Source organism: Somniosus microcephalus, chromosome 17 (assembly GCF_052327205.1).
Source record: "Somniosus microcephalus isolate GS21.2 chromosome 17, FLI_Smic_1.0, whole genome shotgun sequence".
In the NCBI taxonomy this organism is placed as follows: Eukaryota; Metazoa; Chordata; class Chondrichthyes; order Squaliformes; family Somniosidae; genus Somniosus; species Somniosus microcephalus.
The window spans coordinates 34,196,035-34,218,977 of NC_141003.1; positions in this window are offsets into that span (position 1 = coordinate 34,196,035).

Below are 22,943 nucleotides of genomic sequence, written 5' to 3' on the forward strand. Positions count from 1 at the left end.
CGAATGATGGCAGATCCATTTGTTATTTTAATAAAGCTCGTTTTGCTTATGCTCGTTATTTTTAATAAATATGTTTTTTTTTTGGCCTGATGTTTATTTTTATTAAAGGTTGTGTGTTGAAATGAAGTTCTATGTTGTCCCAAGTAGTGCAGGGGTGTTGGAGTCCTCTGTGCTTGGATTATTGTAACAGATAGTAATTTGTTTCTATCGATAGATGCTGGTCGTGCACTGTAGTTTTCTCTAAGTAAGGGGAATGTATGTGTCAAGGGATTGTGGATAGATAAATATAGGGGAAGGTTGTTTGTGGGGGGTCAGAAATTTGCTCATCTTGATTGAATACTTCAAGCAAGTTTCAGTATCCTAGGGGGGACTGAAAGGATTCGCAAATTTCATGTCTCCCCTGAAGATTTACTTCTGGCTTATTGAAGAAACCCTGGCTGCACTGAGTTTAAAATCCAGGGCTCCAGGGCCCAACAAGATGGCTACGGTCAACCTCATGGCCAAGGCCTGCAAAGTTCAGGTTTGGACTGAAAGAAGGGATGTTCCAGAAATTAGAAGGCAGACAGGCCTTCTGCATTTATGTATGAGAAGCAAACAGTGGCATTCGGGCCTCTGATTAAAACTGATCAAGGCCCTTTGCACAGACAATCAACATGTAATAGCTGCATTCAGACCTTCGTTAACTGACTTCAACACTGTTTGGAAACGATCAACGGGGCATTAAAACTGGAATGGCTCCATCACAAGACCAGTTACACAAAGGAAAACACTTATGGGATGTTTAAAGACCGATTAACCGGCCATCCAGGGTGATGGGCCCAGATCGGTTTCCTTTGTATGGTCTTCAACACATCCAGGTCAGACAAAGAAACAAGCTGATCGGACAGGTGATAAGGGCTCCCAGAAAGGGGTATAACTAGCCCCTCGGGAAGCCATCTCTCTCTCACCTGGACTCCGGTGCCCTGCCTTACCATCAAGAAGATTGACGACGAAGAGCCCGTCCAGGGAAGCAAGATACCCGCAGTTGCATTTGAATCACTGGGGTATCTCTGCTCTGGGCAGTGAAAACCCAAAAGACATCGGCAGGCAACGGGGCATGGAGCAGGCGTTCTAACATCCGAGACTGGTGAGCATAAGCTTTCTGGCCCATCGCAAGACAACTTAGATAGGTGTAAAGGGTGGGAGTTAAGGGGATTGCTAAAATTGTCATTTTAGTCATTTTCCCTCGATGTGTCCATTTCTCCTCGCCCACTAAGTGTAATTGTGTTACATATGTAGCGATTTCCTCTATAGTGTGATTATTTCTCTATTTTAATAAACATTGGTTTTCTTTGCACCAAACCACGGGTCTCGTTTTGTTTAAATCGCTGCTCGTAATAAGTCCGGTGGTCAGAACCAGAGGGGAAGCGATTCAAACCGCACGGGGCTGGAGCAGCTCAGATACGCCTGACTGGCCAGACACAAACCCCAAAACCTCCTACACTAGCTAAGTTAGGCTCTGAAGGACCAGGGATAATGCTCACCAAAATGTCTTCTTGACAGTTGAGCTGGTTCACGATTTCGGGGTTCACTAGATGTGTCAGTTGGGGCCTGCCATACCCCGGACGCGGTAGAGCACTTCACCTGCATAGCTGGTCAGTCTTCTCGAGTCCGCAGATGCGGTAGGGTGCGTATTGGATCTATCAGGTGAGTACCCAATTTTCTTTGGTTAGAAATAGGGCCTAGAGTCTTTTTGGATAAAATCTTACCTAGGGGTAAGTCAGGATAGATTGTAGAGTGGCCCCATGGATTGGAAGATCGCAAATGTAACCCCACTCAAGAAAGGAGGGAGAGAAAAACCAGAGAAATTTAGGCCAATTAGCCTGACATCAATAGTAGGGAAAATGCTAAAATCTGTTATTAATGATGTGGTAACAAGGCACTTGCAAAATCGCACTATGATTAGGCAGAGTCAATATGGTTTTATGAAAGGGAAATCGTGTTTGACAAACTTTTTTGATGGTGTGAGTGACAGGGCAGATAAGGGGGAATGAACCAGTGGTTGTGATATATTTGAATTTTCAGAAGGCATTTGATTAGTTGCCACACAATAGGTTTTTACAGAAGATTAGGGCTCATAGGATTGGGGGTAATATATTAGCTTGGATTGAGGATTGATTAATGGACAGAAAACTGAGAGTAGGGATAAATGGGTCATTTTCAGGATGGCAGGGTGTAACAAGTGGAGTGCCACAAGGATCAGTTCTTGGGCCTCAGCTATTTACAATCTATCTCAATGATTTAGTTGAGGGGACCGCGTGTAATATATCCAGATTTGCTGGCAATACAAAGCTAGGTGGGAAAGTGAGGAGGACGTAAAGAGGCTGTAAAGCGATATAGACCGGTTAAGTGAATGGGTAAGAAGGTGGCTGATACTGTGCGGAAGTGTGAAATTATCCACTTTGGTTGGAAGAATGGAAGAGAAGAATATTTTTAAATGGTGAAGGACTAGTAAATGTTGGGATTCAGAGGGATTTGGGAGTCCTTGCACACGAATCACAGAAAGTTAACATGCAAGTACAGCAAGCAATTAAGAAGGCAAATTGTATATTTGCCTTTATTGCAAGGGGGATGGACTATAATAGTAATGAAATCTTGCTGCACTTATATAGGGCATTGGTGAGACCACACCTGAAGTATTTGTACAGTTTTGGTCTCCTTACCTAAGGGAGGATATATTTGCTTTAGAGGGAGTGCAATACATGTTCATTAGATTGATTTCTGGGCTGAGAGGGCTGCCCTATGAGGAGAAATTGAGTAGAATGGGCCTAAATTCTCTGGAGTTTGGAAGACTGAGAGATGATCACATTGAAATGTATAAAATTCTTTTGGGCTTGACAGGGTAGATGCTGAGAAGATCTTTCCCCTGGCTAGAGTCTCGAACTAGGGGTCTTGGTCGGAGGGTAAGGGGCCACCCATTTAGGACTGAGATGAGGAGAAATTTCTTTACTCAGAGGGTTGTGAATCTTTAGAATTCTCTACCCCAGAGGGCTGTGGATGCTCCATCATTGAGTATATTCAAGCCTGAGGTCGATAGATTGTTGGGCACTAAGCGAATCAAGGGATATGGGATAAGGTGGGAAAGTGGATTTGATGTAGAAGTTCATCCATGATCCTATTGAATGGCAGAGCAGGCTCGAGGGGCCATATGGCCTATTCCTGCTCCTATTTCTTTTGCTCTGTCAGTGTTGCCCACAGCCCAAGAACAAATAAGCAGATGTATTCTGGAAGTGGAAGTAAGCAGCCTTGGTGATGAGATGAATGTGCAGCACTAAGTAAAGTCCCAGGAATTGTAATTCATTTACTAAATGTTATTGACCACTTTTCTTATTGTAAAAGTAAGTGCAATAAATGTTGACTGCAATGAATAAAGGAAAGAACTTGCTTTTAAATAGTGCCTTTCACAACCTCAGGATGTCCCAAACAGTGGAGTGCTTTTGAAGTGTAGTCACTAATGTAATGTCGGGAAATATGGCAGCCAATTTACGCACAGCAAGGTCCCACAAACAGTAATGAGATAATGACCATATAATCTGGTTCTTTGATTCTTTTTTAAATGATGTTGGTTGTAAGATAAATATTTGTTGAGACACCAGGAGACTTCCCTTACTCTTTTTCAGAGTGATGGGATCGTTTTCATCCACCTGAGAGGGCAGACAAGGCCTCCAACAGTGCAGCACTCCCTCAGTACTGCACTGAAGTATCAGCCTGGATTTTTCTGATTTTATGGGGAAAAATTTGGTAGATTAGTGTCTCCCGTTAGTGCCAGCTAGAGCATTATTGCCGGGGCGAGGTGAATCCAATGCCGCACGCCAAATCCCGCCCCCCGCTAACAGTTATCAGTGTGGTCGCACACCGACTGCATATTAAGTGATTAGTAGCCTTTGCGGTTACAGAAGACCTCAGGATTGTAATGCGGTGCCCATAAAGCCACGTGGGTGCAGCCAATGGTGCCCTGCACCATGGGGAATCCCACTATCCTAGCAAGATATGCCAGGTGGATCATGACGTCCGTGAGTGTGCAACTCTCACTGGCCACCCGATCTGTGAAATTGATTGTCACCACCTATCTTAGAGCCTGGCGTAAACAGCGACAGGGAAAGCTGGTGTGAAGCACCAGCAAGCCGGCTCCAGTGACGTTATTTAAAGGGATCATCAGTAATGAGTCGCAGCTGTAGGTTAGTGGAGTTTCAGTGCTTTCTTGTCATTTTCACATAGTGCAACAGTCTCATTCTGTAATTACAAGGTTATTTAGTAGCAGGAGATTTATGGCAACTAAAAAGTAGCTACATTTGTTCTTAAAAAAATCAAACTGCTTCACTTGGTTACATTAATGGGGCCTGTACTTACGGCGGAGGGAGTGCAGGCAGCAAGAAAGATTGGAACTTGTGGCCAGAGGGAGGAGGGCGGCCACCAGTGCTCTCAACAGGAGGCCTTACCCTCCGAGGGTATTCCGAGAGCACTTCTCCTACCTCCAATTAAGCGAGTAACAGGTTATTAGAAATCTCCACTTCACCAAGCAGGTGGCCACAGAGCTCTGCCACCTCCTGTAACCAGACCTCGAGCCAAAGATCAAGGCAGACACAGCTCTCTCAGTGGCAGTCAAGGTCACCGTCACCCTCAATTTCTTCGCCAGCAGTTCCTTCCAGTCTGCAACAGGAGATTATAGTGAACATCTCGCTGTTTGCCATCCATCGCTGCACCCAGGAGGTCACAGATGCTCTCTACAGTAGGAGAAGGGACTACATTTCCTTCCCCATCACCAGAAAGAAGCAGGACAAGCATGCATGTGGCTTTGCTAGGATAGCAGGATTCCCCATGGTGCAGGGCACCATTGACTGCACCCACGTGGCTTTATGGGCACCATATTACAATCCTGAGATCTTCCGTAACCGCAAAGGCTACCACTCACTTAATGTGCAGTTGTTGTGCAACCACAGACGGCGATTCCTCGTTGTGAATGCCCGCTATCCTGGCAGCAGCCACAATGCCTTCATCCTGCGCCAGACCAGTGTGCCAGCACTCTTCCAGCCACCATGTCAAGTACACGGCTGGCTGGTCGGAGACAAGTTCTATCTGCTCTCCACCTGGTTCATGACTCCCCTCCGCAACCCCAACACTCCTGCCCAGCACTCACATAATGAGAGCCATGCTGCCACCACGAACACCATCGAGCAGACGATCGGGGTGTTCAAGCAATAGTTCCACTGCCTTGACCACTCAAGAGGAGCCCTCCTGTACTCGGCTGAGCGGGTGTCCCATTTTGTGGTGGTCTGCTGCATGCTCTACAACATGGCCATCATGAGGGCCCAGCCCTTGTCACCAGGGATTGTGGGACCACCTCACGAGGTGGAAGAGGGAGAGGAGGATGAGGAGGAAGAGGAAGACAAGGAAGTTGAGGAGGAACAGCAGTGAGGGAGGAGGCAGCCACTCAATCAGGCTTTCGGAATGGCGGTCCGTGACCGCTTCAGCAGACTACCGTTTGAATCAATTAAACTCCAGATCCCCATTGCTCACCACATCCCCTTCATTCCATCCCTGTCGCAGGCCATATCATAGTGCAAAGCTGAAATGAGAGACACCACAAAAGAATCCAAACTGAATTATTAAATTTACCAATAATCAGTGAAAACATATTTACAACAAAAATATTAACTATTCACCCTTGTACAATCTCATTACTGTGCCTTTGCCTGCTCTAGTGCTCCTATGACGTGTTGGCCCAGTGGCTGCAGCACAGCCGTTGGAAGGCTGCTGAGTGTCCGTGCAGGAGACTTCAGAAGGTCTTGCAGGACACCCTCAACCAGCTCTGGGCCTGGAAGGCCCAGCTGTAGACTGCATCACCTCAGTATGGGCGGCAGCAGTCTGGGCTGGCTGGATGACAGGCAGTGACAAGGGCAATGGTGGAGTGGAAGCGGTGGGAGCAGGAATGCTGTCATCCTGGGAGAGGACAGCAGGTTCCTGCTCCACTGACCCACAGCCACTCCCCCGGGGCAGCACCTCAGCATCCCTAGCAATCTGTTGGAGCACAGATTGCTGGTCTGCTGCGACATCATGAAAGCCCCGGTCGACGGTGGTAGATCCAGTCAGGATGGCAGCAGTCAGAGCTTGCGTGGCATCAAGCTGAGACTGCAGGAGAGCAGCGTGAGATTGGATGCCACCAAGCATAGACTGCATTACAGCACTAAGACATTGCTTCGCTTCCGCCTGTGCTGCAATGGAAGCTTCCAGATCGCCCATCACACATGGCATCGAGTCTGGGTCGCCACCGTCTCTCTGGAAGTCTTCCATCCTTTGCGGACTGGAAATGGGCTCCATGGTGTGCCCAGAGCCTTGTACAATGTTGGAGATGGACTCCTCCATGCTCCTTACCATTGCCGAGAGGCGCTCAGGCACCTGTCATCTCCGTGTGCATGCCCATCACCCTTCTTCTAAATGCCTCCCCATCAAGGTCCTCATCTGAGTCCTGTGCAGCAGAACTCTAAAGCGAACTTGCCTGCCGTGGAGCTGGTCCCCGACATACCCTTTCCCCTTGGACTTGCTGCAGCCCACTCGTCCCTAGTGCCTCACCCTGTGCAGATCCTGCTACTATACTAGCCTTTAAAGAATGCATAGTGCCAGTATCTGAGCTGGTGCCTGCGGGTGGGACATGCAGTGACCTGGTGTGTTCTGCCTCCTGCACTACTCCTGCCTCACTCGCTACGGTGCCCTCAGGGACAGGCTGTTCAGGTGCTTGTTGATTATCTGAAAGCATAAAGGCACAAGAGTAAGGTTAAGGTGACGGGAGGGGGGCAGGAAGGGAGAAATGCATGCATACAGTATGATTAGCTGGAAAGTGTGAAACATTTGTGAGGTGAGAAGAAGGAGTAGGGATGAACATATCATTATTGTCCCCAAGTGGTAAACATCGCCAGTGGCCACGGCGCCCTCCACCTGGCACCCAATAATCTGCAGCACTCTATTTTCCAGCACAGACAGTGGTTGGGTGTCGGCTTTTCCCCGACCTGTGCACTCCTGCTCCCTTCTGTTGTGAGCCACCTTGGCCTGCAAGAGAAAGGAAAGTTTGTGAGTGAGTATGGAGCAATGTGTTTGGGTGATGTGCCTGCCATAGTTGAACAGCTGTCAGTGCGAGATGTGTGAGTGATGGTAGGTAGAGATTGTTGTTGGGTGAGTGCTGGGGGGTGTGGTGCTTTGGGCAGTGTGTGCAGTCTGTGGTTCAGATGGTGGTGCATAGCATTTTTAGAAGCATTTACTCACCATTACCACCCGAGTGAGGTCGTTAAATTTCTTCCTGCACTGTGTGGTTCCTGGGGGCCACAGTGCTGCCCAAGATGTGCTAGGCCACCTCCCTCCACATGGTGTGGAAGATCTTCAGAGGGTTGTTGTGTATGTACCATTAAGAGAATAACTGGTCTCAGACTGCAGTACCGGCAGTGACCACCCCTGTATAAAAGGCGCTATTGAGCCTCTGTTTTTAGTTTCACTATTTACTTCCACCAGTAAAGACTTACTTTGTTCACTCCTGCTGTCCGTGTCTCAATTATTCACGGACGTAACACTGGCGACGAGTAAGAAACAAACTTACTTGCAACTCGGCAGCACCTCAGAAGACGTTATTGAAGGTCGAAGCCAGAAGAAAAAAAAAAAAAATCCAAATAAACTCGAGAAACGGGCATCGACCATGGGCAACTGTCCTCCAAATCGTCGGATTGGAAACTTGCAGGAGAGACTGTCCAGAGCCAGGCTTGGTTCCTCGGTCTGTGGTTTCCCGGCTAATCGGGCTGGTGGCAGGTAGTGCACTGATCCTTCCTGGGCTGCGGCGGGCTGAAGCTCAATTGGATGGCTTTTCAATGGGGCCGGGCAGCGAGTCGGGAAGCAAAGAGAGAGAGGGTGGAGCACACAGGGCGCGGCCGGTGCTTCGGAGCCGGGCAGCGTTCGGACCTCAGAAGAGGGAGGGAAGTGTTCCAGAGGGTCCGCTCCACGACGGGAAAATAATAAAAGAAAAAGAATACGCGCAAGAAACCGTGGAAAGCAACGCTAACAACAGCGGGGAAGAAGGCAAAGCGCGGGAGGCGCCATTTTAGATTTGCAAGATGCCGAAGACTGGCTGTATCACTGCTTTTGATAACACATTAGAGGACTGGACCACGTATGTGGAAAGAGTCGAGGTATATTTCGAGGCAAACGATATAGCGGAGGGGAAAAAGGCATCGATATTGTTAAACTTAAAGGGCGCTAGAACGTATGGCCTATTGCGGGACCTGATTACTCCAGCCAAACCGAAGGCGAAGAGTTTTAACGAAATTGTTGCTGTCCTACAGGAACACTTAAACCCTGCACCGCTGTTGATAGCAGAAAGATTTAAATTCCACAGGAGAACTCAGCACAAAGATGAGAGCAATGCTAAGTATCTTACGGAATTACGCAAGCTATCAAAGCACTGCCAGTTTGGAGCAGGACTGGCAGATACCCTACGGGACAAATTTGTCTGTGGACTCCTGAGTGAAGGAACACAGAAGAAGTTACTCTCAGAGAAAGAGCTGGCGCTAGATAAGGCTTTCAGCGTGGCAGTATCGTATGAAGCAGCAGCCAGGGGAGCTGCAGAAATTCAACAAAAACCACAGGAATACGGCACCCACGAAATGACACGGGGATTTGCAAAATGTAATCGCTGTGGCAGAACTAACCATGACCAGAAGGACTGCTGGTCCAAAGACAAAATATGCAGGCAATGCGGGAAGATGGGACACATTGCACGAGTTTGTAGGTCTGGGAAGAAGACCAGTGACAACAAAAAGGCTACTAAGGAACCGTACAAGAAAGTACAAAAGATGATGGACAGTAGTTCCGAAGACCAGGTGAGCGATAGTGAATCCGGGAACAGGAGACTAAGCTGTCTCAAACTTCACAATGTAATCGCAAAAGAGGATCATCGAACCATTTGGGTCACCCTCACGATAGCAGGGTCCCAAGTTAAAATGGAATTGGATACAGGATCAGCGCTAACCGTCATGAATCGACGAGACTACGAGCGGCTATTTTCACACATACCCTTGAGAGACATCCATCGTCTTGACGACGTATACGGGGCAAAAAGTATACCCCAGAGGAAAAATAAGGGTGCCTGTCGAATACAATGGCGAGAAAATACGGAAATTGTATCTCTACATACTGCCAAATGGTGGACCACCGTTATTGGGACGGGAATGGATCAGGAAGATAAACTTAGATTGGCACTCCATTCATGCAATGACGGTGGACGGTAAAAAAGATGAAGACGTCACTCCTGGACGATTGTCAACAATCTTAGCTAACGCCAAAGAGGTATTTCAACAAGAACTGGGCACGCTTAAAGGCGTAAGTGCCTCGATAAAAATAGAAGAGAATGCAGTTCCCAAGTTTTTCAAAGCAAGACCGGTACCTTATGCAATTCGCCCAGCCGTCGAGGCAGAGCTGGAGAATCTGGAGAAGGCGGGCGTGTTGTCCAAGGTCGACTGGACGACGCCCATTGTTCCTGTCATGAAGAAAACGTTAAGCAATAAGTCCGGGGAGCCAAGGAAGATTCGCATCTGTGGGGATTTCAAGGTGACGGTGAACCCGGTCCTTCGTACAGTACAATATCCTCTTCCAAGGATAGAAGACATATTCGCCTCACTGTCTGGAGGGAAGCGTTTTACAAAAATTGACCTAGCACAAGCATATTTGCAGATGGAGTTTGAGTCGTCCTCTAGGAAGTATCTCACGATAAACACTCAAAGGTATTTACCAGTATCATCGATTGGTATTCGGAGTAGCATCGGCTCCGGCGATATGGCAGGGAGCGATGGAACAAGTCCTGCAAGGGATTCCGGGGTCTCAGTGTTACTTGGACGACATCCTTGTAACAGGTGAAGATGACAGTGAACACCTTAACAACCTAGAACAGGTGCTCACTAGACTACGGGAACATGGGCTGCGAGCCAACCACCCCAAGTGCGAATTTTTTAAGAAACAGAAATCGTATTGTGGCCACGTGATTGATGAAGAGGGGTTACATAAGTCCCCTGACAAAATTGAAGCGGTTGTTAAGGCCCCAGCGCCTGAAAATGTGTCGCAACTGAGGTCATTCCTCGGATTGGTGAATTACTATCATAAGTTTTTTGCCGAATTTGTCGACAATTCTGCACCCACTGAACGCCCTGCTACGAACGGGGGTAGCATGGAAATGGAGCGATGATTGTAAGCGTGCTTTTCAGAAGAGTAAGGACTTAATCACTTCAAGGGAAGTATTGGCTCACTACAACCCAGCACTGCCAATCAGGCTGGCGTGTGATGCGTCTCCCTACGGCATTGGGGCGGTACGGTCACATAAATTCCTTGATGGTTTAGAGAGGCCGATAGCTTTTGCGTCACACTCGTTAACTTCTGCCGAGCGTAACTACGCCCAGATTGACAGAGAGGCCCTCAGCCTAGTGTGGGGGGTGAAGAAGTTCAATCACTACCTGCACGGTCAAAAATTTACTCTACTAACCGCTCATCAACCTTGTCTCCATTTTCAACCCTCAGAAGGGCGTACCGATAATGACAGCACAACGGCTGCAGAGATGGTCCCTTTTCCTAGGGGCACACCAATATGACATCGAGTACAAAGGAACTAAACAGCATGGAAATGCTGATGGATTGTCACGTCTACCGTTGCCGATGGTGGAAGAGGAAGACTTGCAGTGGATCCAATGGAGTTATTCCACTCAACCATAGTCGAATGTCTCCCTGTGACGAATGCAAACATAGAAAAGGAAACACGGAATGACTCGACACTATCACGGGTCTGATTTAATGGTGAAGGGATGGCCAGCACATGGCGAACCACTGCTGCCAGCATTCTCGCCAAGAGGAGAACAGCTGTCAGTGTGCAGAGGAACCTTGATGTGTGGATCCAGAGTAGTAATTCCACCTAAGTTGACGGATAGAGTGCTCAATGAGCTTCATGCAGGTCATCTGGGTGGGGTAAAAATGAAGAGCTTAGCCAGAGCGTTTGTGGGGTGGCCGGGAATCGAGAGAGAAATCGAAGAGATGACCAAGAGCTGTGCAGGATGTCAGAAGGTCCAAAACGCCCCACCACAAGCTCCTCTGCATCCATGGGAGTGGCCCTCATCTCCATGGCAAAGGGTGCACATTGATTTTGCTGGTCCCTTCATGGACTCGATGTTTTTAATTGCGGTGGATGCACATTCAAAGTGGCCAGAGGTAATAAAAATGTCCTCAACCACCACGGAAAAAACTATCACAGTTTTACGAACCATATTCACCAGGAATGGGCTGCCTGAACAGATTTGCTCTGACAATGGACCATAGTTTGTGTCTGAAGAGTTCCGGAGGTTCTTAAAGAACAATGGTGTTAAGCATTACACATCTGCCCCATATCATCCAGCCACTAATGGATCGGCCGAGAGGTTTGTCCAAACATTCAAGAAGGCTATCAAGGCAATGTGTAATGAAGATATACCCCTACAACACAAAGTGGACAACTTCTTGTTTGCCTTCCGGAATGCGACACATGCGGTTACCAGCCAAACTCCAGCCATGATGTTCTTCAATCGAAGACTACAATGCCACTTGGATTTGGTTAAGCCAAACGTCCGAAGAGATGTGGAGAACAGGCAGTTTCAGAATATGAATGAAAGGCCGACCAGGAGTTTTAAGATAGGTCAACCAGTTTTGGCCCGGGACTACCGCTCTGAGAAATGGCAGCCAGGAACGATTTGTACACGACAAGGACCTCTCATGTATACTGTGGACGTTGGGGAGAGCATTGTAAGACGCCATGCTGACCAGATTCTGGAGTCACGGGAAAACGTCAACTCCACACCACGATCTGATACACCTGGGCCTAGAAATTCACTAGCCTTAGCGCCGCTTTTGAGGCGCTAGAGGGACTAGCGCCAGAGTTATGGCCAGTTGAAAAATTCCCTGGGGCCCTAAAGCGGCGTTGCACCGGTAGCGCTGCGCCGGCACCGATGACGTCATCGGTGTGCGCAGCGTCCCGGTTGCCATGCCGACGGGCCCCAGCGCCGAAATTCAGTTGCGGCCGCCTCGCCCGTGGCAGCTGCAACTAAGACTCTGGCAACAGAGTCCAACATGTGTTTGCGCCGGCGCATTAAAGGCCCCGTGGCGGCCGGCCGCTTTCCTGCCGGCCGCCTGCCCGCAGCTCCCTCCACGGACTTCTCCCCCCCCCCCCCCCGGAACAGATGCAAGCCCGGCACTTGTCTGAGGTGCCGGGCTCATTTTTAAACAGATTTGCGCGGGCCGCGGCCGGGTGCAGGCAGCTCCTCCTTAATGGAAGGAGGAGGCCTGCACTTCCCCAGCCTGCCGCACCGCATCGGGTGCCGCAGCGCCGGAATTGCGGCGCTAAACGGCAGTTAGCACCCTTTTCCAGGCGCTAAGACCCTTCAGTAGCGCCGGCAGCCATTTGGGCGCGGCGCTACTGAATTTTTGGCGCGCGCAGGTGAACTTAGCGCCGGCACTAACTTCCGGCGCTAAAGCCCTGGCTAAGCCAAAACCCAATTTCTAGGCCCTGGTAATGAAATCGATGTTCCAATTGCAGCTACCGCAGAACCGATAATATTGGAAGCAGATGAACCAAACAACGACATTGATCCCGACTCAACATTGCCAGAAGAACCTGATACCCCAAAGAGGCGTTATCCAGACAGAATCAGGAAGCCTCCTCAAAGACTGAACTTATAATTGCTTAAACTTAACCAATGTAACTAGCAACAGTAATTGTGATTGTAACTAGTTATCATTTAGCTGTTAAATGAATGTTATGTACTGTTTATCTAAAAAGGGGAGGAATTGTTGTGTATGTACCTTTAAGAGAATAACTGGTCTCAGACTGCAGTAACCACCCCTGTATAAAAGGCGCTATTGAGCCTCTGTTTTTAGTTTCACTATTGACTTCCACCAGTAAAGACTTACTTTGTTCACTCCTGCTGTCCGTGTCTCAATTATTCACAGACGTAACAAGGGTCTCCTGCCACTTGTTGGGTCGAGCACTGCCCTCCGTCTCTCCACAGTGAACACCAATGCCTGGTCGCTGAATCTGCGGAGACTCTCCCTGGGGCGGCGATCGGCCCATGAGTACAGATGCGTCAGTCCTCTGGCTCCTTCTCCTTGTCTTGCTGCGGCAGCTGCACAGCCAGCAATGCTGAGAATGAGGTTCTGCAGCATCAATGAACCGCCCCTTTAAGAACTGGAAAACAGTCTGTGGCAATCATGGCTTGTGATTAGACTGCACCTGATATTGGCCCACCCTTTGAATGTAATGCCAATGAGTTTGGGCTTTAAGACTTGAATTAGTGCTACTGTAGGAATGGCTAGATTCCTAACTAAAGGACTGAGGTCGAGTCAGTCTATCAAACAAACGATGTTTAATACTAATCAACAGAGTTTAAAACAAAAACACAGGAGAACTACATTACAGGTCTGTACTCTTTGCTGGCTCCACGAGGATTAGCTAGGGCGGCTCCCCAGCCTGACATCATGACTTCATCACGTTTTCCCGCCGCTGGAGGATCACGTGATCAATGTGATGACATCGTGTTTGGTCTCATTTTTAAAGGGGGACCGCGCTATGTACATGCAACGATATGAACAAAGATACAGATTCATTCTGTAGCTAATAATTTGTAAAAGATAATTATGTACATTAGATCAGAGTCCCCCTGGTGGCTCTGCCCCATGCAGCCCCCCAGAATTGTCTTTAACAGTAAAAGTCAATTGACTAGGAGGTCTGACAAGCCTGTCAGGGCGACTCCTGTATTCTTGGAGTGGACGTTGTTGAACAGCGGGCGGGCTGGCGAATGGAAGCCTTCGGTCTGGTGTGGATGCAGCGGGAGGTCGGCCACGTCGTGGTGGCTGTGCGATCTCTACTGGCCGGTCGATGTCCAGGTGTGCCGGTTTGAGATGGTCAATGGATATGTGGTCGGGTTTACCACCGATGTCTACAGAGAAACTCTTGTTGCCTGTCTCCAATATGCTAAAAGGGCCTTTGTAAGGGGCCTTGAGCGGATCCCTATGGGCATCATGACGAATGAATACAAATTCAGCATTCTTTAGCTCCGCTGGTACGTGTGAAGATGGAAGGCCGTGATGCGAAGTTGGGATAGGCGCAAAAGCCCTGGCTGTTTCCCGGTGGCTGTTGAGTTGGTCGGCTGCGGACCACGGCTCAGTTGGAAGTGGCAGGAAATCTCCCGGTACGCGGAGTGGCTGGCCGTACACGAGCTCCGCGGCGGACGATTGCAGGTCCTCTTTGGGTGCCGTGTGGAGACCCTACATGACCCATGGAAGCTTATCCACCCATCCGGCGCCTTGGAGGCTGGCCCTTAGCGATGCCTTTAACGATCCGCGGAAACATTCGCACAAACCGTTTGCTTGCGGGTGATAGGCCGTGCTGTGGTGAAGCTTGGTGCCAAGACCCTGGGCCACAGTGTTCCAGAGCTCGGAAGAGAACTGTGGGCCGCGGTCTGAAGAAATGTCCGCCGGAACGCCGAAATGTGCGACCCACGAGGAGAGGAATGCTCTGGCGACATCAGCGGACGTAGTAGACGCTAGAGGAACTGCCTCTGGCCATCTAGTAGTACGATCGACCATGGTGAGGATGTTTGTGAACTCCTGCGACAGTGGAAGCGGCCCGACGAGGTCCACGTTGACATGGTTGAATCGACGTTCTGGTGCTGCGAACGTGGCCAATGGGGCCTTAACGTGACGTTGCACCTTAGATGTTTGACAGACGACGCAGGCGTTAGCCCAGTCGTGGATATCCTTACGCATTCTTCTACAGACGAACTTAGCCGACATTAATTTTTGAGATGCCTTCACGCCAGGATGCGAAAGCCCATGTATGGCGTCGAAAACTTTGCGGTGCCAGGCGACTGGAACGATCGGGCTGCGATCTCCCATGGAGACATCGCAGAGTAACGAGGTGCCTGCAGCGTGGAATTGCACATCGGTCGGTTGGAGGCTAGAGGTGTCGGTGCGATACGCCTGTGTTTCAGGGTCGGATGCCTGATCGGTAGCCATGAGGGCATAATCGATGCCCAGCTGGACCACCCGTATGGTCGAGCGAGAAAGGCAATCAGCTACCAAGTTGTCCTTGCCAGCTAGGTGTTGGACATCGGTCGTGAATTCTGAAATGAAAGTTAGCTGTCGCTGCTGTCGAGCCGACCACGGTTTGGCGGTCTTGGCCATGGCGAAGGTCAGTGGTTTGTGATCCACAAATGCAGTGAAGGGACGGCCTTCTAACAAAAAGCGGAAATGGCGGCTAGCCAGGAACAGCGCCAGCAACTCCTGGTCGAAAGTGCTGTATTTGCGTTCGTTGCGCCGGAGTTGGCGGCTGAAAAATGCCAGTGGTTGCCACGTCCCATTGACCCACTGATCCTGCACAGCGCCTATGGCATAGTCGGAAGTGTCAGTGGTAAGGGGGATGGTGGCACCTGGCAGAGGGTGCGCCAGCATAGTTGCATTGGCTAGAGCGGTTTTTGTGTTGTCGAAAGCGTTGTCCATTTTGACCATCCAGGCTATTGTATCCTTTCCGGCCTTGCCTTTGAGGGCCTCGTAGAGGGGCTGCATGAGTCGTGCTGCCTTGGGCACAAAGCGGTGGTAGAAATTCACCATGCCCAGGAATTCTTGAAGAGCCTTGGTGGACTGCGGCCTTGGCAATGCCGTAATTGCTTCGACCTTTGACTGCAGCGGAATTGCGCCCTCCGAAGTAATGCGGTAGCCCAAGAAGTCAATCTGTTGTAGGCCGAACTGACACTTGGCCGGGTTGATTATGAGGCCATGTTGGCTGAGGCGCCGAAAGAGGGTGCGGAGATGGCAGACGTGTTCCTCTTTGGTAGAGCTGGCTATCAGGATGTCGTCAAGGTAGACAAATAAAAAGGGAAGATCCCGCAGGACCGAGTCCATTAGTCGTTGAAAAGCCTGTGCGGCGTTCTTGAGCCCAAATGGCATCCGTAGAAACTCGAACAGTCCAAAGGGAGTGATGACAGCTGTTTTCTGGACGTCCTGCGGGTGTACGGGAACTTGGTGGTAGCCACGGACGAGGTTGACCTTGGAGAAGATTGAGTTTCCCGCCGAATGGGCAGAGAAATCCTGTATATGCGGGATCGGGTACCGATCAGGAGTCGTGGCGTCATTAAGGCGTCGGTAGTCCCCGCATGGCCGCCATCCACCACCGGGCTTCGGGACGATGTGGAAAGGTGAGGACCAGGGACTATTCGACTGGCGAATAATCCCCAGCCGTTCCATCGTGGCAAACTCTGCCTTCGCAGCCACGAGCTTGCCGGGTTCCAGGCGCCGAGCTCGCTCGTAAACCGGAGAGCCAGTCGTAGTAATGTGGTGTTCGACACCATGCTTAGTGGCCGAGGAGGAGAAAGTGGGCTTGGTCAGCTCCGGGAATTCACCTAATAGGCGAGTGAACTCGTCCGGCGAGGACAACGCGCAGGAGACAGTGTGCGACGTTGTGGAACTGCGGAAGCAAGGGATGGTGTGGAAGGTGGCCGCGTTGACCAATCGACGTTTTCTTACATCCACCAAGAAGCTGTTGGTGCACAAGAAATCTGCGCCGAGGATGGCTTGCGAAACCTTGGCTGTAATAAATTCCCACTGAAACTGTTGCCCGCCAAAGCACACCTGGACCCGCCGTTTTCCAAAGGTATGAATGGCCCCGCCATTAGTTGCCTCGAGGGAGAGGCCGTGCCTCCCAGACTGAATATCGAGTGCTGAGGCAGGAAGGATGCTACACTGCGCCCCGGTGTCGCATAAAAAGCGCCGGCCTGAGGGAATCTGTAATGTAGAGGAGCTTCCCGGAATTTCCAATCGCCATCGCGGCCGCGGAACATCCCTCAGACTCTGTCCTCCTTTTCTGGTGTTGCTGCTGGTGTTGATGTCGGTTTTTTTTTTTAGGCACAAAACTGCAGGGAGGGCAGCAGCCTCTGGCTTTCGCGCTGAAACGGGCATGGTAAAAGCACAAGCCGGGGGATGGAGGTGTCGGGGCGGCGTTCGCTGGGGAAGGGTGCCTCGTGGCAGTGCAGAATTGCTGCGTGACCACATAAATCGTATCTGCTTCTGCAGCAAGTGCTGCGCAATCTGTGGCTTCCGATCTGGCGAGGGCAGCCTGAACCTGCTCGGGTAGTTGACTCAGGAATAACTCCCGAAAGAGGAAACATTGTGGTTCTGAGCCAAGGAGCGTGAGCATCTGGCTCATTAACTCAGATGGCTTGGAATCACCAAGTCCGGGTAAAGCGAGTAGCCGGCGGGCACGCTCCGCCTTCGTGAGCCCAAAGACTTGTATTAACCGCCCTTTAAGAGTATTATACTTGCTGTCAACCGGGGGGTTTTCGAGCAGGCTGATGATCCGTGAGGCCGTGGAGCTGTTGAGTGCGGAGACCACGTAAAGGTAACGTGTCTGATCCGCAACGATGTTTCAGAGATCGAATTGTGCTTCTGCTTGGACAAACCAGGAGGCAGACTGTTGTTCCCAAAACTGTGGGAGCTTCAAAGCCACGGAGTTCGCTTCCATGTTTCATCGCGCTTCGCTTCTTCCACGAAAATTGTTCACGAAAATTTGGGGTCACCACTGTAGGAATGGCTAGATTCCTAACTAAAGGACTGAGGTCGAGTCAGTCTATCAAACAAATGATGTTTAATACTAATCAACAGAGTTTAAAACGAAAACACAGGAGAACTACACTACACTTTGCTGGCTCCATGAGGACTGGCTAGGGCGGCTCCCCAGCCTGACATCATGACGTCATCATGTTTTCCCGCCGCTGGAGGAACACGTGATCAACGTGATGACGTCATCGTGCTTGGTCTCATTCTTAAAGGGACCGCGCTATGTACATGCAACAATATGAACAAAGATAGATTCATTCTGTAGCTAATAATTTGTTAAAGATAATTATGTACATTAGATCAGAGTCCCCCTGGTGGCTCCGCCACACTACAATCATTTCTTTGAGCAGTGAGCATGAATTTTTGCATGCAGTCTAAAGCATTAGCGCCTGGCACTAATTCTCCAACTTTTCTACTTATACCGCCCATTCCTGGGCTGTAATTAATTTCTAGTCCTATATATTTTGCTGTATTTTCCTCCATTTCAGAAAGTCTCTGGAGTGGGGCTGGACCCCACTTCTTTCTGACTCAGAAGCGAGAGTGTTGCCACTGAACATAATGATATATTTGTGGTAGATACTATGAACGGCTTCATTGAACTTGCATTTGGAAGTGATTTGACAGGCTGGGATCATACCCAGTGGATTATTTCACTGAAGTATCAGTCTGGATTTTGTGCTCACGTTCCTGGAGTGGGACTTGAACCCAGCTGACAAATTCTGTCATTGCAAAGGACCAGATTGCCCAGCCGTGTATACTTGTGTTGATCAGTGCAATGATAATGGGAAACTTCTGTTGGAATTTGTGAAGCACAGCAGTTTCAAGATTAATAGCAACAATGTTTAATGGTTCACACAGGATTTGCTCTACTTCGTGTTACTTTGCAGATACAGCTCTTTGTTGTAATACATCTAATTAGAGTTAGTACAAAATCTTAATTATTGCCAGTATATTTGCTGATCTTGTTATGTTTTAGGCCCCTTTTTGCAGATCAGAAGTCGTGAAATTTTCTAAATATTGCATTTTAATTTGCTGGTATATAAATTAATCAGGAAATCAAAACAAACTTTGGGGAAAAAACAAAACACTGCAGCCGCTGGAAATCTGAAACAGAAACAATAAATGCAGGAAACATTCAGCAAGTCGGAAATTGTAGGGGGGGTTTCAAGGAGCCGTCACAGGCAAGGTGGGCTGAATGGCCACCTTCTGGGCTGTATGATTCTACGATTCTATCTGAGGAACTGATTAAGAGGAAATAGCTTTTGATAAACATTTATTCAATCAGTTCTGAAGTAAAACAGGTCTGAGAAATCACAGAAACCCCACAGTGCAGATAGAGGCCATTTCGGCCCATCGAGCCTGCACCAGCACATATCCCACCCAATCCCCGTAACCCCACGTATTTAATCCCCCTAACACTAAGGGTCAATTTATCATAGCCAATCAACCTAACCCGCACATCTTTGGACTGTGGGAGGAAACCGGAGCACCCGGAGAAAACCCACGCAAACACGGGGAGAATGTGCAAACTCCACACAGACAGTCGCCCGAGGCCGGATTCGAACCCGGGTCCCTGGCGCTGTGAGGCAACAGTGCTAACCACTATGCCACCGTGCCAACTATGCAGAAATTGTTAAGATCTAATTCCATTGAATATGCTCTTCCAATGTTTACATTTTGTCTCCAATTGTTTCCTCATAGTTAAAAACTCAGTTTTCTGGGTGTGGTTTGAGAAGCCTTTTAATAGATTTATGAGGAATTGTTCCTTCTCAATTGTTTTTATGTCGTGAGAAGTTTGCAGTGTGGGGTCTGATTGTGAACAATGTTTTATTCCCTTACTGTGGGTTTAAGATTTCTCTATCAATGAGAGACCAGTGCTAAAAGTATATCCTTCCAAACAGTCGGAAAATACAGAACTGGAAAAGACTCTGGAGTCCACCTGACTGATCCCAAAAACAAATACCCCTCAAATATTTATCCAGTACTCCCTTAAATATTCACATGCTATCTGTCTCCCTAGTTAGTCCATTCATCCTCCGATTAATGTAATTCAACGCAGTGTGTGCTCCTTCCCCCCTCTAAGTTTGAATTTATGTCCCCTGGCTGAATATATTATTGGGTTCAATTTATCTATTCCCTTAAGAGTTTTGAATAATATCTCTTGAGTCTCTCTTTTCCAGAATAAACCATTCCATGCTAATCAACCTCTCCTCAGAGTTCAGATACCTTAAAGTAGGTGTGGTTTGGTTGCGGTTTTCTGCACTGCCTCCAAAACATGAAGATCTAACAAGAATTGTACACTGTACTCAAGGTGTAGTCACACCAATGTCTTGTACAGACACGTTATTGCCTCATTGGATTTGCGCTCTCTCCCTGTGGCGAAACATCCCATGATCTGGTTGGCTTTCCTTTCTACTACTGCTGTACACTGTGCTCCTGGCTTCAGTGAACTATGCCCCAATACCCCCAGCCGCTCTCTATTGTGTCCTGTACCCAAGAGCCATTTAATTTACATTACCACCACTAATTTATATTACTGTTATTAATTTCCTTTTCTTAGTCTCATTACCTTGCTTTTGGCCATATTAAGAGCCATTTGGCATTCATCAGCTTATCTTTCCAAGCTATCCGATCCCCTTGTATTTAGTTTCCCTGTCCCTTATTGTATAAAATGCTGTAACATTGCCCATTCTCCCAACCCCCACCTGCCCCAACAATTGGTGTTATCTGCAAACTAAACTACTTTGTTTCTGACCACAGCTCCCAATGACTTATTTTCATCATCAACAGTAATGGTCTCTGCACAGATCCCTATGACACCCTTCCTGTGATTCCCTTGTCATGTTGACACAGCTCCATTCACAACCACACTTTGATTTGTCAGGTTTAGCTAATTATCAATCCAAAAATGGAAGCTTGCTTCCTATTCCATGCCTTCATATCTTATGGATTAATCACTTGTGTGAAACCTTAAGGCTTTGCTAAAATCTAAATAGATAACCTCCATGGAACTTCTGTTGACAACAAGGTTCATTTGCTTGTAAAATTCCAGTGAACTTGTTTTGCACACCCTTCCTCCCCTTTTAAATCCATACCAACTCCTCCTTTCCATACCGTGTCTCTTTCAGGATAACTTCTTAATACTTTACCCATAACAGCTGTTAGACTTACTGGCCAAGATTTCTTTAGGCCGTCCCTATGCACTTTTTAAAGATTAACATTATAGTAGCTATTTTCCAATGCTTGGGCACTAATCCCATTTCTAATGATTGCCTAAATATAGAAGCAAGGATGTGGGAGATTTTTCACGCCATTTCTTTTTTCATAGTCTATCTAAGCATATGCTCTGTCTTCCTTTAACTTCTTCAGTAGATCGCTGACTGTCTGAACGGAAATCTCTGTTTCTCTTAGTACTTCATCTGTCCTCCACTCCCTTCCTAGGAAATGCAACCTTCCAATGCTGAAGACATCCCATGATCTCCTTATGAATGCAAACATTGAAAATCAGTTTAGTTTATTTGCTATCTCTTGGCAACTTGACACAAGTCACCTTGCAATGACCTTAATTTTTCTTCAATACACTTCAGCTTAAACACTCACTTTCATGTTTTGGTGAAGGCTGTCTTGGTTTGACATGATTTCCTTCAGAAGGAGCTGGGAGACAAGTAGCCGACTTGGATCATCTTCATTTCCACTTGTCCTTTGGGACTATGAAATAGGAGCAAATTGTAATTTGGAGAGATGTGGAATTAAAAAATATATTCTACAGTATTGTTATTGGTAGAGTGCATCACCTAGCAACCACAGTGAGAACGGATCAATGACACAACATTGCAATCACATCGAGCTATGTGACTAAACTCCAAAGCTGGGGTTGGGGGGGGGGGGGTGGGGGGGGGGGGGGAGGATTAATTGAAAGGAGAAAATAAGAACATAAGAAATAGGAGCAGGAGTAGACCATTAAGCCCTACGAGCTAGTATCCAAAAATCCATCGATATCAGTCTTGAACATACTCAACGATGGAGCATCCACAGCCCTCTGGGGTAGAGAATTCCAAAGATTCACAACCCTATGAGTGAAGAAATTTCTCCTCATCTCAGTCCTAAATTATCGACCCCTTATTCTGAGACTGTGACCTCTAGTTCTGGACTCCATAGCCAGCGGAACCACCCTCCCAGCATCTACCCTGTCAAGCCCCAAAAGATTTTTATACATTTCATATTCACCACACCCCCATCATTCACCTACCAACAATCTCTATCAATCATGACTCCTACCTCACATTCACATGCTCCATCTAATCCTCACACACTTACACTGCTGCAAGCCTCACACCCACATCTCACAGCTTGCACACACTGTCAGGTATTCAACCATGACAGGCACATTACCCAAACACATTGCACCACACTCACTGACACTTCCCTTTCTCTTGCAGGTAAAGGTGGCGCATAACCGGCACCAGCAGAACCTAACCGGTGGAGGATAGGATCGCCTGCATCACCTCACCCCCAGGGAGGAGACGGTGCGGGCCATTCTTGGCAGGGGCATGGCTCAGCCCGTGCCCAGTGATGGGGCAAGATACCAGTATCCTCATACGCTATCCTCCTTCTCACATCCCTCATCCCACAATCTCTTCTGATTTACAAGTTGCACATGGTGTAAGCATGCACCTCTTGCTTTCTCCCCCTCCGTCACCACAATACCACCCTTGTGCCTTTCTCATTTCAGAGACACAAGAAATCCAACCTGCCCAGCCAATGGTTCAAGAAGAAGAGGGAGAGGAGAGAGTGATGAAAAACAAGAAACACCGTCACTCGATCTGACAGTCGCAGCCACCAGCTCAGAGACTGGCATTGTGTGGAGTTTAGAGGGTTGCTTCGAGGTGGGGTCTGTATATGGTGGGTCACCAAGCACGAGTGGGCTGTAGCTAGGGCAGGGGGAGTGGGTAGCACAGGTGCCAGCTCCCCGCAGGGCGAGGTCGCACACGAGTTCTGCTGCAGGGGACTCAGATGAGGATTTTGATGGAGCAGCCTAGAGAAGAATTCTGGGTATGCACAACTAAATGCTTGGTGCATTGGCAGGCCTGCCAGAAAGCCTATCTTTGTTGTAATACATCTTAAGTAGAGTTATTACAAAATCTTAATTATTGCCAGTATATTTGCTGATCTTGTTCGGATCTGCAAAAAGGTGCCTAAATCCTAAGTCGTGAAAATTTCTAAATACTGCATGTTAATTTGTTGATATG